The following is a 12,265-nucleotide window of genomic DNA, read 5'->3' on the forward strand; positions in this document are numbered from 1 at the left end:
AGATATTGGAAGGTGGAAATATTCTCTCCAACATGCTAAAGAGGAATCAAAGGAACTGATCCTTTAACTATGTGTCGTCCAAGCAAAGGTAACGAACGGGTCAGCGCTGTCGTTTCTGCAGCGTCTGAGTCTCATTACAAAAGTGAGGCTTTATGGTGAAAAGGAGTTTAAAGTTTCCATTGTGAAGAATGTTCCTTCAAAGATAATTGAAAGGAAATCTTACAAGCGAAAGGGAGGAAATAAAAGCAGAAATGTGATTCTTGAAAGTACAGTTGAAATGTCCCAGTTATTAACCTCTCTGATACTCTCTGATAGTGATTCAGGTCATCTGTCAACCTCCACTTTAATAATTGCTTTATTAGTGCAGACAGGAAAGATTCATATTAAGCGATTTTTCCACAAGGGACTTCTCTTTCTCCTGTTAGTGAACTGGACAGTAAATATGTGAATATGGTAGCTGTTTTGCTAGCCTTTTGTTTTTTCCTGAAACTCAGCAAATAAAGTTGAACTTCGGACATTTCCTTATGTATTTTTCTTCAGCATATGAAAAACTTCCTGGCACAGTTTTCTGTCCGGGGAAAATACATTTTCTCCACTCCTGATGGTTTTTTCCGTGTGAAGGGAGACCCACAGTTGTCGTAATCCTTGACTTTCTCCACTCCTGGTGGAATAACTTAGCTGATTGATTGTAAGTTCGGAGAAATCTAGACGTTTCCTCTTCATCATCTCTTAATAGTTAAGCTTGAACATCGAAGGCATATATTTATCTCTGTTCCTTTAAGCTTCAAGTTTTACAGGGGCTGCCTGTGCTTGGATGAATAAGTCTGTTTAAAACTGGGATTGGATTCTAGGAGGCCCACTGTCCTCCAGATTTAAGCCAATATCCTTCAACCTAAATTTTGTCCAAACTCAAGGCAATAATCTGGCCTCATCTACCTTACCCTTTTGTCTTTTTTTTTTTTTTTTTCTTTTTTTCACAGAACTGTGTTCTGTGGTTAAAAACACAGCCGCAGGAGATGGTGATTTTTTAAAAGTGGGACTCCCTTAAACATTTTCTAAGGTGTTATTGTGGTCGTTTACGAATAATAGGAAAATAGGAGAGACGAAAAAATTTTACTTGATATCAAATTGTAGCATCATTATTGCTCTGCAGTGAACACAGAATTACATTCCAGGATATAAAGTATTAAATATGTTTGTAAGGTCTAAGAAAGGACATTTGCTTCCCAATTGATTGGATTAATATAATGTAATTTAACACATGTTAACTACAGAGTCAGCCAGGCTCAAGTTTAAGTCCTGACTATTACTAAGTAGATGGTGTTGGAGACTTCACTCAAACTGAACCTCAGTTTATTCCAACAGCAAAATGGGGGAATAGAAATCAGTCTATTAATGAAAGGACGCCTGTGAGGAGCTCCATAAACATTACCCCAAACTTCCCCTTTCACATACGTGTCTTTTCGTCACATAAATAGTGTAAAATATATTTACAAATGGTATGATCATACTCTGGCAAATAGTTTCTCATGAAAACATTTTTGGAAATGATTTCTAATAGAACAAATGTAACAGCAAAGATATTTATATGGAGGGTCTATTTACAGAAAATAGAAGATTTTCTAAGTGAATTGAAGGAGTTACCATACTTTTTTTGGTAAAACTCATCAACATTAAAAACAAAAGTCATCTCCAAACTTAATTCTTGCAAAAAAAAAGTTGGTTGGAATAAAGCTTTCAAGTGTACGTCTCTTTGATGTTCAAAGACCCCTGATTAGAGAGTCCTTTCTATAACCGATCTTGTTCCTTGAAACATCTTGAATGATTTGATCTCAGATCCCCTGAAGGGACTGCTGAGATCATCTGCACCAATCCTAAAAAAAAAAATCTCTCATGCCCCAACCCTTAGCAAAGCTAGTTTCTTATGGGACTCTTAATCCCTTTTATTCTGCTTGACACAGAGGTGCTCGACTGCCGTGCATCAGAAACACCATGGGTACTTCCTGAAAGTGTTTGCAGCAGAGATACTGAAGCATCTGCTGTGGGGTGGGCCCTAGGTATCAGTCATTTAAAATTTTTAAAAAACACTTCACAGATAATTCTGATTGCTTGTAAATGGCAAAGGTTGAGAAGCACTGCTGGAAGCTTTTGAGCTCCTGTGGGGTAAGTGTAAGTGACAGGGGAGTCTCATAGCGATCATAACACAGCACCCTGAATTCTTGGAGAAACCCAGACTCATCTTACCTGACTAATTTCCTTAATGTGTCCTCCAAAACTCTCTTAACACGTTCACAGGTACACCAGGTAATGTTACTCTGATTGCACACCCAAGAGTCTAATTCAGAACTAACATTTTTTATGTAAACAATAATGTAATCCTGACTCAATCTGATTCATTTATTTTACTCTGTCATGATTGCTGTTAACATTTTTTCCCAAAACTTGTCAGCAAAAAGTTTTTCCCAAAACTTTTTCCAAAACTTGTCAGCAAACTGTTAAAGGGAAACGCAAACATTCCATGACTTTCTTTGACTATTCACCAATTCCATTCTGTTAACTACACATCTGATTTGGTTTCTCTTATTCCTACCTGGTCTACTTTGCCCCTGGATAAAGCTTGGTTGGGGTGGTGGAGGCTTATTTCAAGACGCTCTCCAGATCTGACCCACATCCCATAGGATTTATGCCCACAAAGAATTCAGTGACGTGTTAAAACAAGTAATACACCAGCACAGTTGGCGAGCTCGGGAGAGCCGCCCGGCAGTTTGGGATTGAGGGAAATGACGAGGGTTTCTTTTTCAGGGTGGAATGTGATTGCCGTATTCTGCTGCTGAATGTATTCTGAAAAGAAGCCCTTCTAGGTGGCGGTTTCTTCGGGGAGGTATGATTAACTGAGCAAGACTGTTCTCTGTTGTGGTTGTGGAAGAACAACTGGGTAAGGCCACTGTATTTAAAGAGCACATTTGTTTGGCCTAAATACCAGGGTCTTTCTATAACCACACTCGAGTTTAGATCAGTAATTCATTTGATTTCTGATTTAAACTCATGCCCTGACTTTGAAAAACTATGCCTGGGGAGAAGAAAATTACCAGAGCGTTCAGCATCTCCAGAAAAGCTTTCGGCGATGGAGGACCGCTACTTGTTTAGCACATGACTTTGGAGAAACCACAAAGCTCAAAAATACTAATTTTTTTCATTAGAGTGCCAGAAAAGTCAACCCAAGAGTTTTAAACAGAGGTTTTTATATACTATTAAAAGCTCTATAATAAGCAACTTCGGGAATCAGGATGAAAGCTAATTATAGAACTTCTTTGCCATGGCTGTTTCTATTTACATCCTCAAAACCACAGAAGCAAATAATGTAGGCTTTCCTACTACGTCAGCATCTTCTTGATTTCTGAGTTCTTTGAAGCTGCTCTAAATCTTTCCCTTGAAAACACATTGTGGTTGAATATTGCCAGTTCAAGGACAATTTCAGTTTAGAGTTTTTAGTCCAAGTATACTATTCTTTCCTTGAAATACTGAATCTCAGGACTCAGACAAAACATCAAAATTGTTAGTCAACGTAGTGCATGTTATCCAGTCCATTTTGTTTGGGTTTAACTTTTTGTGTGTTTGTTCACTTCATCAGTAGCAGCAAAACACAGAAGAAGCATTAGCCAAGAGCATGATGTATCTGCTACGTCCTGTTCTTTCCCACCACAAAAGGCAGGTGTAACTTATGAGTGGATTTTTAAGAAAATGTCGAAAGTGAAAGAAACTGTTTAGAGCAAACATTTCAGGATATTGCCGCGTCTAGCTGGATTGAATGTTTCAGCTTCAGTCTTACTCCCAAAGCTTTGTAGCCAATTTACACTGTGGCAATTGACTCAGTTGGCCTGGAGAGCTATTATGAAAACAATTCTCTCCAGTGCCCAGCCTTGCAGACACACCCAATTGACCCCGAATTAATCAGTACCCACCTACACCACGGTTCTCAGTCCTGGCTGCACATTAGAATCGCCTAGGGAGCTTTTTAACAATCTCCATGCCAAGTAATTAAATCAGACCAATTACATTACAGTCTCTGGGGGTGTGGCCCAGTCATCAGCAGCTTTTACAGTTTCCCAGGTGATTACCGTGGGCAGGCGCGGCTGTAAAACTGCAGCTCAGTAGAGAGCACATCAGTGAGGTTCCAGGCCCCTGGGCATTTCCATTCTTCATTTTACACAGTGTGGGGTAAGAGGCTGCCTCGGACTCCCAGAACAGCTCCCCATTTTTAAAATGCCCCTGAATTGGGCAAACAGCCTAATAGAAAATAAGCCAAAGATAAAACATACATGTCTATCATAGATTTATAGTCTCATAAATTCAATCTCAAAAATAATCAGCATTTTTCTAAAGGGAAAATCTGTATGTACCTATTGTTTTGTAGCAATGAGTATAAAGTATTTAATATCCAATACCTGTGGGATTCAGGGAAAAGAGATAGTCTTGCGTCTTCTGCAGGAGGGAAAATACTACTACTGCTACTACTGCTACTACTGACGTCGCTAATATTTAATAAGCCGGGGCAAGAAGCCAGGACTTGCTCTAGGAACTCCATATATATGAACTCATTTGATCTTCACAACAATCAAGTGAGGTCAATACCATGATTATCTCCGTTTTCAGCAGGGAGATAGAGGTGCTCCGGAGGTCACACATCTCCCGAGGTGAGGGAGAAGGATGCAGAGTCGTGCTGTCTAGGTCCAGAGTCTGTATACCTGGGTACTCATAAAAAGGTAGGAACATTGAGCCATCTCTGCCCATAGCCTTACATAGGCCCCAAGATAGCAGAATTCCTCTTTTAGGAAATTATCTTAAGAAAATAACCATATGCATGTATAAGTATGTTCATTAGAAATAAAATAAAATATTCAGGAAGGAAATGAGTTGAAAATCCACACATAGGAGGTGGGTTAAGTCAACCATATTACAGCATGTAATGGGGCTATATGTTCCCATTTAGAAGCTGTGTTATAAAGTGGTTCTTCTTAGCCCTTTTCACGTCATGAACCATAAAGTGAATGACAGTGTTTTTAATCACAGTCTACGTTAAACACTCAAGTTGGCTGGAAGTGACTGCTTTGGAAACTGGTGGCACAGCCCCCACGAGCTACTGCAAGAGCTGAGAGGATCGAAATCTTGGTGTGCCCATACCTCATCCCCAAAGACCAGTTAGAAAGTTCTCATGTAGAGGAATATATTTTGCTGTAGGAGAGTGTTCCCTAGATTTTGCTAAGCTCAGGAAAGGTATACTATAAGGAAGCATCTTGATATATTCCAGGCTGTTGACTCCCTCTGTACATATGGACACAGATGGTCATACCAATTGTTAAAACATCAAATGACCTTCAGATCATGGGCGCACAGCCAGTGCACCAAGAGCCCCACCACCATCCCCACTACCCACACACAGGGCTTCCCTGAAATCTGGCAGCTCTGGACCACCTCAAGGCAAAGCAACTGCCAGGGAAAGCCTAACTCGGAGGGCTTGGTTTCGGTGGTGGGAGTTATTGTTCTCCATCAGCCAACATGTGTTCTGATTGGTTGGTGCCTAAGCTTGGCAGCTGTTTAAATGTTTTGAATATTACATGTGTACGTAAAAAGAAGTTGATTAATGGGTACAAATACATGGTTTGATAGAAGAAATAAGACCTAGTGGCCGGGCGCCGGTGGCTCACGCCTGTAATCCCTGCACTTTGGGAGGCCGAGGCGGGCGGATCACGAGGTCAGGAGATCGAGACCATCCTGGCTAACACGGTGAAACCCCGTCTCTACTAAAATACAAAAAATTAGCCGGGCACGGTGGCGGGCGCCTGTAGTCCCAGCTACTCGGGAGGCTGAGGCAGGAGAATGGCACGAACCCGGGAGCGGAGCTTGCAGTGAGCCGAGATGGTGCCACTGCACTCCAGCCTGGGCGACAGAGTGAAGACTCTGCCTCAAAAAAAAAAAAAAAAAAAAAAAAGAAATAAGACCTAGTGTTAGATAGATCAGTAGGGCTACTACAATTTCCAAAAACCTATTGTCCATTTGGAAATAGCTAGAGAAGAATGGGAATGGTTCTAGCACAAAGAAAAAAACAAAGATTTAAGGTGATGGATATTTCAAGTACACTGATTTGATCTTTACAAACTATGTGATTATATTAAATTATCATGTGTACCCTCAAATTATGTACATCTATTAGGCATCAATAAAAAATGCATCAATAAAAAATAAAAATTATTCTTAAAAAATCTAGGTGGAGAAGAGTTTCTGGAGGGATGTAGGTAACAGTGTCACTATTTGTTCCGCACGTTTCTGGATTTCCCACTCTGGAGCTTTGAGTAAGTGTATATTTAGAATAAAGAAAGACCAAAACATGATTTTTTTGGAAGTAAACTTGCAATTATGGTTGAATATGGGTCCTTAAATCCTGTTAATTTATAAATGTCTACTTTGTCTTTCTAAGCATCAGAAAGTTCCTGAACTAGTGAATGACAGTTCCCACTGACTGGGACTAAGAATACTGGCTGTCACAGTGATGACCTAAAAATCAGAAGAGCTTTTCCCCATTGTTTAGATACTATAAGAAATTCTCATATTCGTGTTGAACCCTAGAGAGTGGAAGGGGCCCCAGGAATTAGTGAGATGGAGTTTCAAAGTCAAATCATTTTGATTTAAAAATCATTTTTAAAAAGATGGTGTATCTTCTACCTTTAGGCTATGGACCAAAGTCTCACACAAGTGTATAAGTGGCCACGGTTCTTTCTGTTCCCATCAAAAGGCTCCTTCAGTCTCTATGGGTTTGTGCCGCTGTGGAGCAGGGTCAGCGTGGTTGCAGTCAGAGAAGGCAGCAGTCTATCCGAGTGGCGCAGGTCAGAGGCCCTCAAATTGGCCCCCGATCAGCAGGGCTCCTGCTCTGCCTGGTGTAAGGAAATAGTGGCATCTCCTTTGTGCCTCCCAGTCCCCCTTTACAACTTCAATGTGATTGCAAAGGGCACGCTTTAGAATTGCTCTCAGCCTGCACTTCTAAATTCACAAAAAAGGTCTAGCTTTTCCTTAATAATTGTTTGGCTCAGAAGGCAGCCAAAACTGGTTCCACAGAGATTTATATGTGCTTATCTGCTAGGAATTCTTTCTCCCAGAATGTAGCCACCTGGCTGTATTGGGAAACTTCATGTTCTTACAGAACCGCTCCACTCCATCTAACATGACCCAATCATAATTCATTTTCCTTCTGCTCAAAGTCGGCTTTTCCGAATGGACATTTGACCCAATCCCAGCCCATGAGAATCCTCCTGAGTTTCTTTGTGTGTTTCGGTTATATGTGCACGGGTGCCTGCAAGTGTGCGTGCCCGAGTGTGCGTGCTTTACAGGAACTCCAAGAATCAGTCCCCTTTTGGTTTGAGGAAGCTATCACATGTACAACTGGGGGGCTGGCGGTGGCCGTAAGGTCACGTCTCTCCTAAGGAGAAAGCTGTGCTCCAGGACAAGAGACAGAAGCAGAGGTGGGAGGTGGGGAGGTGCTCTTGTTTTTAGGCCTGACTTTATCTTTCCCTTTCTAATTTTTAATCAACCTATTTCTTGGATTCTGTGAGGTATTTCAGTTTGTGTTTCTAGCGTTTAGAACCTGAAGAGTCTTAAATAAAGCACTGTCTTCCCTATTTTACTTCTCAGCTTCCTTTTTACCCTAGGATAACGCCCTAAGCGAATTAGACTCAGCAAAGTCACTTGTTTTGAGAAGTGAGGAGCCAGCAGAGCGAATTTGAGGAAGGGAGAGGTGCCGCCAGGACAGGTGGCCAAGAGCAGCATTAAGGTCCCCGAGGGATGGGGCCACGAGGATAAGAGGTGCCTGACAGAAGTAGCAGGACAGAGAAAACAGAGTGTGACTAGCTCAGCATCATGCCAAAGGCCCTGCTGAGGTGCTGCCAGCAGGTGAGTTAGTGGTTTTTCTGTCTGCACATGTTATTTAAAGATCATGTTATTTAAAGGTAGACATTTTTCGGGAATGTTGAAGTGAAGGCTGATAACAATACTGAAGGGTGCCCTTTGCGAAGCTTTGAAGTTGTAAATGGGGACTGCGAGACAGGAAGGAGATGCGTTATTTCCTTATGCCAGGCAGAGAAGGAGCCCTGCTGATTGGGGGCCACTTTGTGGGCCTCTGACTTGCGCCACTCAGACAGGCTGCGGCCTCCTCTGGCTGCAATCACGCTGACCCTGGTCCACAGTAGCGACAGCTCCCTGGAGGCTGGGAGAATCCTTTGATGGGAACATACGGGGAGAACCCGTAAGTGCATAGCTATGCGCTTGAATGAGACTTTGGTCCACAACCTAATGGTAGAAGATATATCCCATTTTTAAAAACTGTTTTTAAATCAAAATGATTTGACTTTGAAACTCCAATTCAGTCATTCCTGGGTACCACTCTCTTTCTCTAGGTTCGTCATGAACATGAGAATTTCTTGTGGTACCTGGAAAATGGGGAAAGAACTCTTTTATCTTTCGGTTGTCATGGTGATATCCAGTATCCGCTTTATCCCTGACAGTGGTACATCTCGTGCAGCTGCTTCAGCGACTTCCTTGGTGCTGGGAGACACAGCACTAGTTTATGCTCCGGTGGACCCCGGAGCATTCCCCCTTTGAAGTCATGCCGCTTCTCTGAAGGCTCCCCTGAGGTTGAGGCAGACGTCACTGCTGTTGAGGAAATTTGTCAATTTCTATGCCTTTCTATAAGGAAATAACCTCTCTCTCTCTCTCTCTCTCTCTCTCTCTCTCTTTCTCTCTCTCTTTTGTTCTGAGACACAGCCTCGCCCCTGCCACCCAGGGTGGCGTGTAGTGGTACGATCTCAGCTCACTGCAGCCTCAACCTTCAAGGCTCAAGCGATCCTTCTGCCTCAGCCTCCTGAGTACCTGGGACTGCAGGTGCATGCCACACACCTGGGTAATTTTTGTATTTTTTGTAGAGAAGGGTTTTGCCATGTTTCCCATGTTGTTCTTGAACTCCTGGGCTCAAATGATCTGCCCACCTTGGCCTTCCAGACTGCTAGGATGATAGACATGAGCCGCCACACCTGGCCCACTTCTCTCTGATTAGCATCTCTGAATACCCCTATGCCCACTCCACTGGTTTCCCCTGGCAAAGCACCGTAAAGGAGCTCAGGCTTTTGGAATCCCAAACCCAGAAAAGGAATGTCTTCACCCTCTGCTTTCTACCTGTAATCCACACTTTCCTTACGGCAAGAGAGGACAGCGAGACCCACCTGCTTGTCACGAGGAAAAATCATGCAGAGGCAGCTAAAATACGTTTGCACTGCAGTACGTAGCCTTCACATACTTTCAGTTGTGAGCTGCTTTTGAAAAACACTGGACAGAAGTAATTAGTGCCCCATCCTTCTTGCCCTTACTCCTACAACCCCTGTGTAAGCCCAGAGTTTCCGCCCTGCCCTTGGGAGACTGGGAGGCTTTGCCTGGAGCTGAACCTCATGGTGAATTTGCTGACCTTGCTGTTTGTCTTTTTATTCAAGTATTTGCCACTGTGCAACACGATTATATACTGCATCTATGTAATATTGACATACAAATTAGAGTGTTTAGCCAATTAGGTAGTTTGGTATTAGGTAGCAAATTAAAGTGTTTAGCCAATTAGGTAGTTTGGTATTAGGTAATTTTAAAAGACTTCAGTTTAATTTATTTATTAAACCCTATTCTTTTCTAGTGAACCTATGCCTTAAGAATGATTCCATTTCTCCTGTCGGTTTCAGGCAGGCATCATCGTGCACGAAGTCCTGTGTTGTTTAGGTGGCTCAGAGGAAGAGTGGAGTCAGGCATATTTCAGGAGTTTAAGTTAAAACCTGCCCCAGGGGAAAGACGGCTGGAGTGGAACATAAGTAAGCAGAAAGCTGTGTTCAGAGTCTCCAGGGTGCATTACAGAGGACGCTGTGTGTGTGTGCACGTGTATGTGCATGCGTGTGTGTGTGTGCACGTGTATGTGCATGCGTGTGTGTGTACATTATCTGCATACACACACGCATAAATATGTGTACATTGATACATTCATAATCCCACAACCATACTCGTTTTTGGCCTTCTCTAGAATCACAAATATATGTACTTTCTCACATTTATGTTTGAACGAGTGTATTGAATGAAGGGTGTCCAAGGATATATTTGAACAAGCAAAGTGTTACCGCAACATTGCACTAACTTGGAAGTTGTTTGTCAGACAACTGAACTATCTGGAACACAGCTAAGAACTGAGAAGAAAACAAAACAGATGTCTCAGAACACTTGAGTCCTGGGCACTTTATTTAGAAAAGTATCATTTTCGTCTGTTTCCCCTTATGTTACATACAGTTCAACTGAGCCAGGCCTTTCAGTTTCTGTGATGAAAGGCCTTGAATTTTGGAGCCAGAAGGGCCTGGGCTTGAATTCAAGTAAATTAACTCTTCTGAGGTCCATTTTCTTAATCCATACAACAAAAATAGTTACATCTGTATATAAAGTTCTATTATGAGAATTAAAGAAGCCAAATATGAAAATAATCTAGTGAAACCTGACATATAAAAAGTGTTCTTAAACAGGCCGGGCGCGGTGGCTCATGCCTGTAATCCCAGCACTTTGGGAGGCTGAGGCAGCAGATCACGAGGTCAGGAGATCGAGACCATCCTGGCTAAAACAGTGAAACCCCATCTCTACTAAAAATACAAAAAAATTAGCCAGACATGGTGGCGGTGCCTGTAGTCCCAGCTACTCGGGAGGCTGAGGCAGGAGAATGGCGTGAACCCGGGTGGCGGAGCTTGCAGTGAGCTGAGATCGTGCCACTGCACTCCAGCCTGGGCAACAGAGTGAGACTCCATCTCAGAAAAAAAAAAAAAAGGAAAAGAAAGTGTTCTTCAACAATAATTTGTTTATTTCTCCTTCTTTTCCCAGCTCCTGGCAAATTGGAAGCAGGAGAAGAGGAGGAGGATTCAAAGGTGGACAGACCAACGACGGCCAGAAAGAACACGCCAGCCTAACAGCCTAACCCTAAGAGATCTCGGGATGAGCCTAATCAGAAAGACCCAGGTCCTCACTGGCGTCTGAGGCCATGACTGGGTCCCAGTAACCAAGAAGAGGTGGAGCCGTGCTCAGCCGGTTTCTCAGAAGATGGTGAGGCATGGCAGAAACTTTAGCGCTGCTTCTCCTCAAAATAAATAAGGTAAAAAGAAAATATTGGGGGCAGCAAGTGAAACTTTGCTCAGCATGGAGGACAGCTGAGGTGTCCACATGGCAAGAAACAGATCTATTTGGAGGGCTATAGCTAGGGCTAAACCACTTCCACCCAGCAAGAGTCCACAGGCGTTTTCAGTGAAGGTCAGATAGGAAGGATTTCCCGCTTTGTGAGCCACACCACGTCCCTGTCACCTATTCTTCTTGTGGCCGTGTGTGTTCTTGCTTGCTTGTTTCTTTTGCCACACTTAAACATGCAGGAAAGCATTGTTAACTCACATGCTGTCCAAAAGCAAGCTGTGCACTGGATTTGGCCCGTATGTCATGTTTTGATAACATCAACTACAGTGTATTACACAAGATGACAGCATCGAGTGCCTTTCCCATGTGTTCCATGAATTAATGGGTAAGGTGTTTATGTCCTGTTTAGGTCATCCCACCAGTAACAAAATTATACTCCTTGTCATTTTGCATAAACGCATTTATTGGCGTTTACTCAGGTAGATTTGCCTTTGCTTATAACTAGAATTTTAATCAGCCAAAAAAAGAAACATTGGCACTCATACACGTCTCAGAGAACAGTAAAAGTCCATCGCATAATAAGAGGTAGTGTTTATTGTGAAGTTACTGTGTACCAGGCACTGTATATATACCCGTTAGGGGCTGCCTTGTGTCCCCCAAATTCGTATGTGAAACCCCTAACCCCTAACGTGACTGTCTGGACACAAGGGCTTTAAGGAGGTCATCGGGGTTGAGTGAGGTCTTAATGGTAAGGCCTTAATTCAATAGGACCGGTAAGAAGAAGGGACGTGAAGAGTGTGCACACGTGTAGGAAAGGCCACGTGAGGACACAGTGAGGAGGTGGCTGTCTGCGAGCCAGGAAGAGCGATCGCACCAGAAACCAACCCTACCAGCATCTTGACCTTGGGCTTTCAGCCTCCAGAGCTGTGAGAAAAGAAATGCATGCTGTTTAAGTCGCTCACTCTGTGGTATTGTTACCCTGGCACAAGTGGACGAATACAGCACTGTTTAATTCCTAAAATATTGTTAT

Source organism: Chlorocebus sabaeus, chromosome 7 (genome assembly GCF_047675955.1).
Source record: "Chlorocebus sabaeus isolate Y175 chromosome 7, mChlSab1.0.hap1, whole genome shotgun sequence".
NCBI classification, from domain to species: domain Eukaryota; kingdom Metazoa; phylum Chordata; class Mammalia; order Primates; family Cercopithecidae; genus Chlorocebus; species Chlorocebus sabaeus.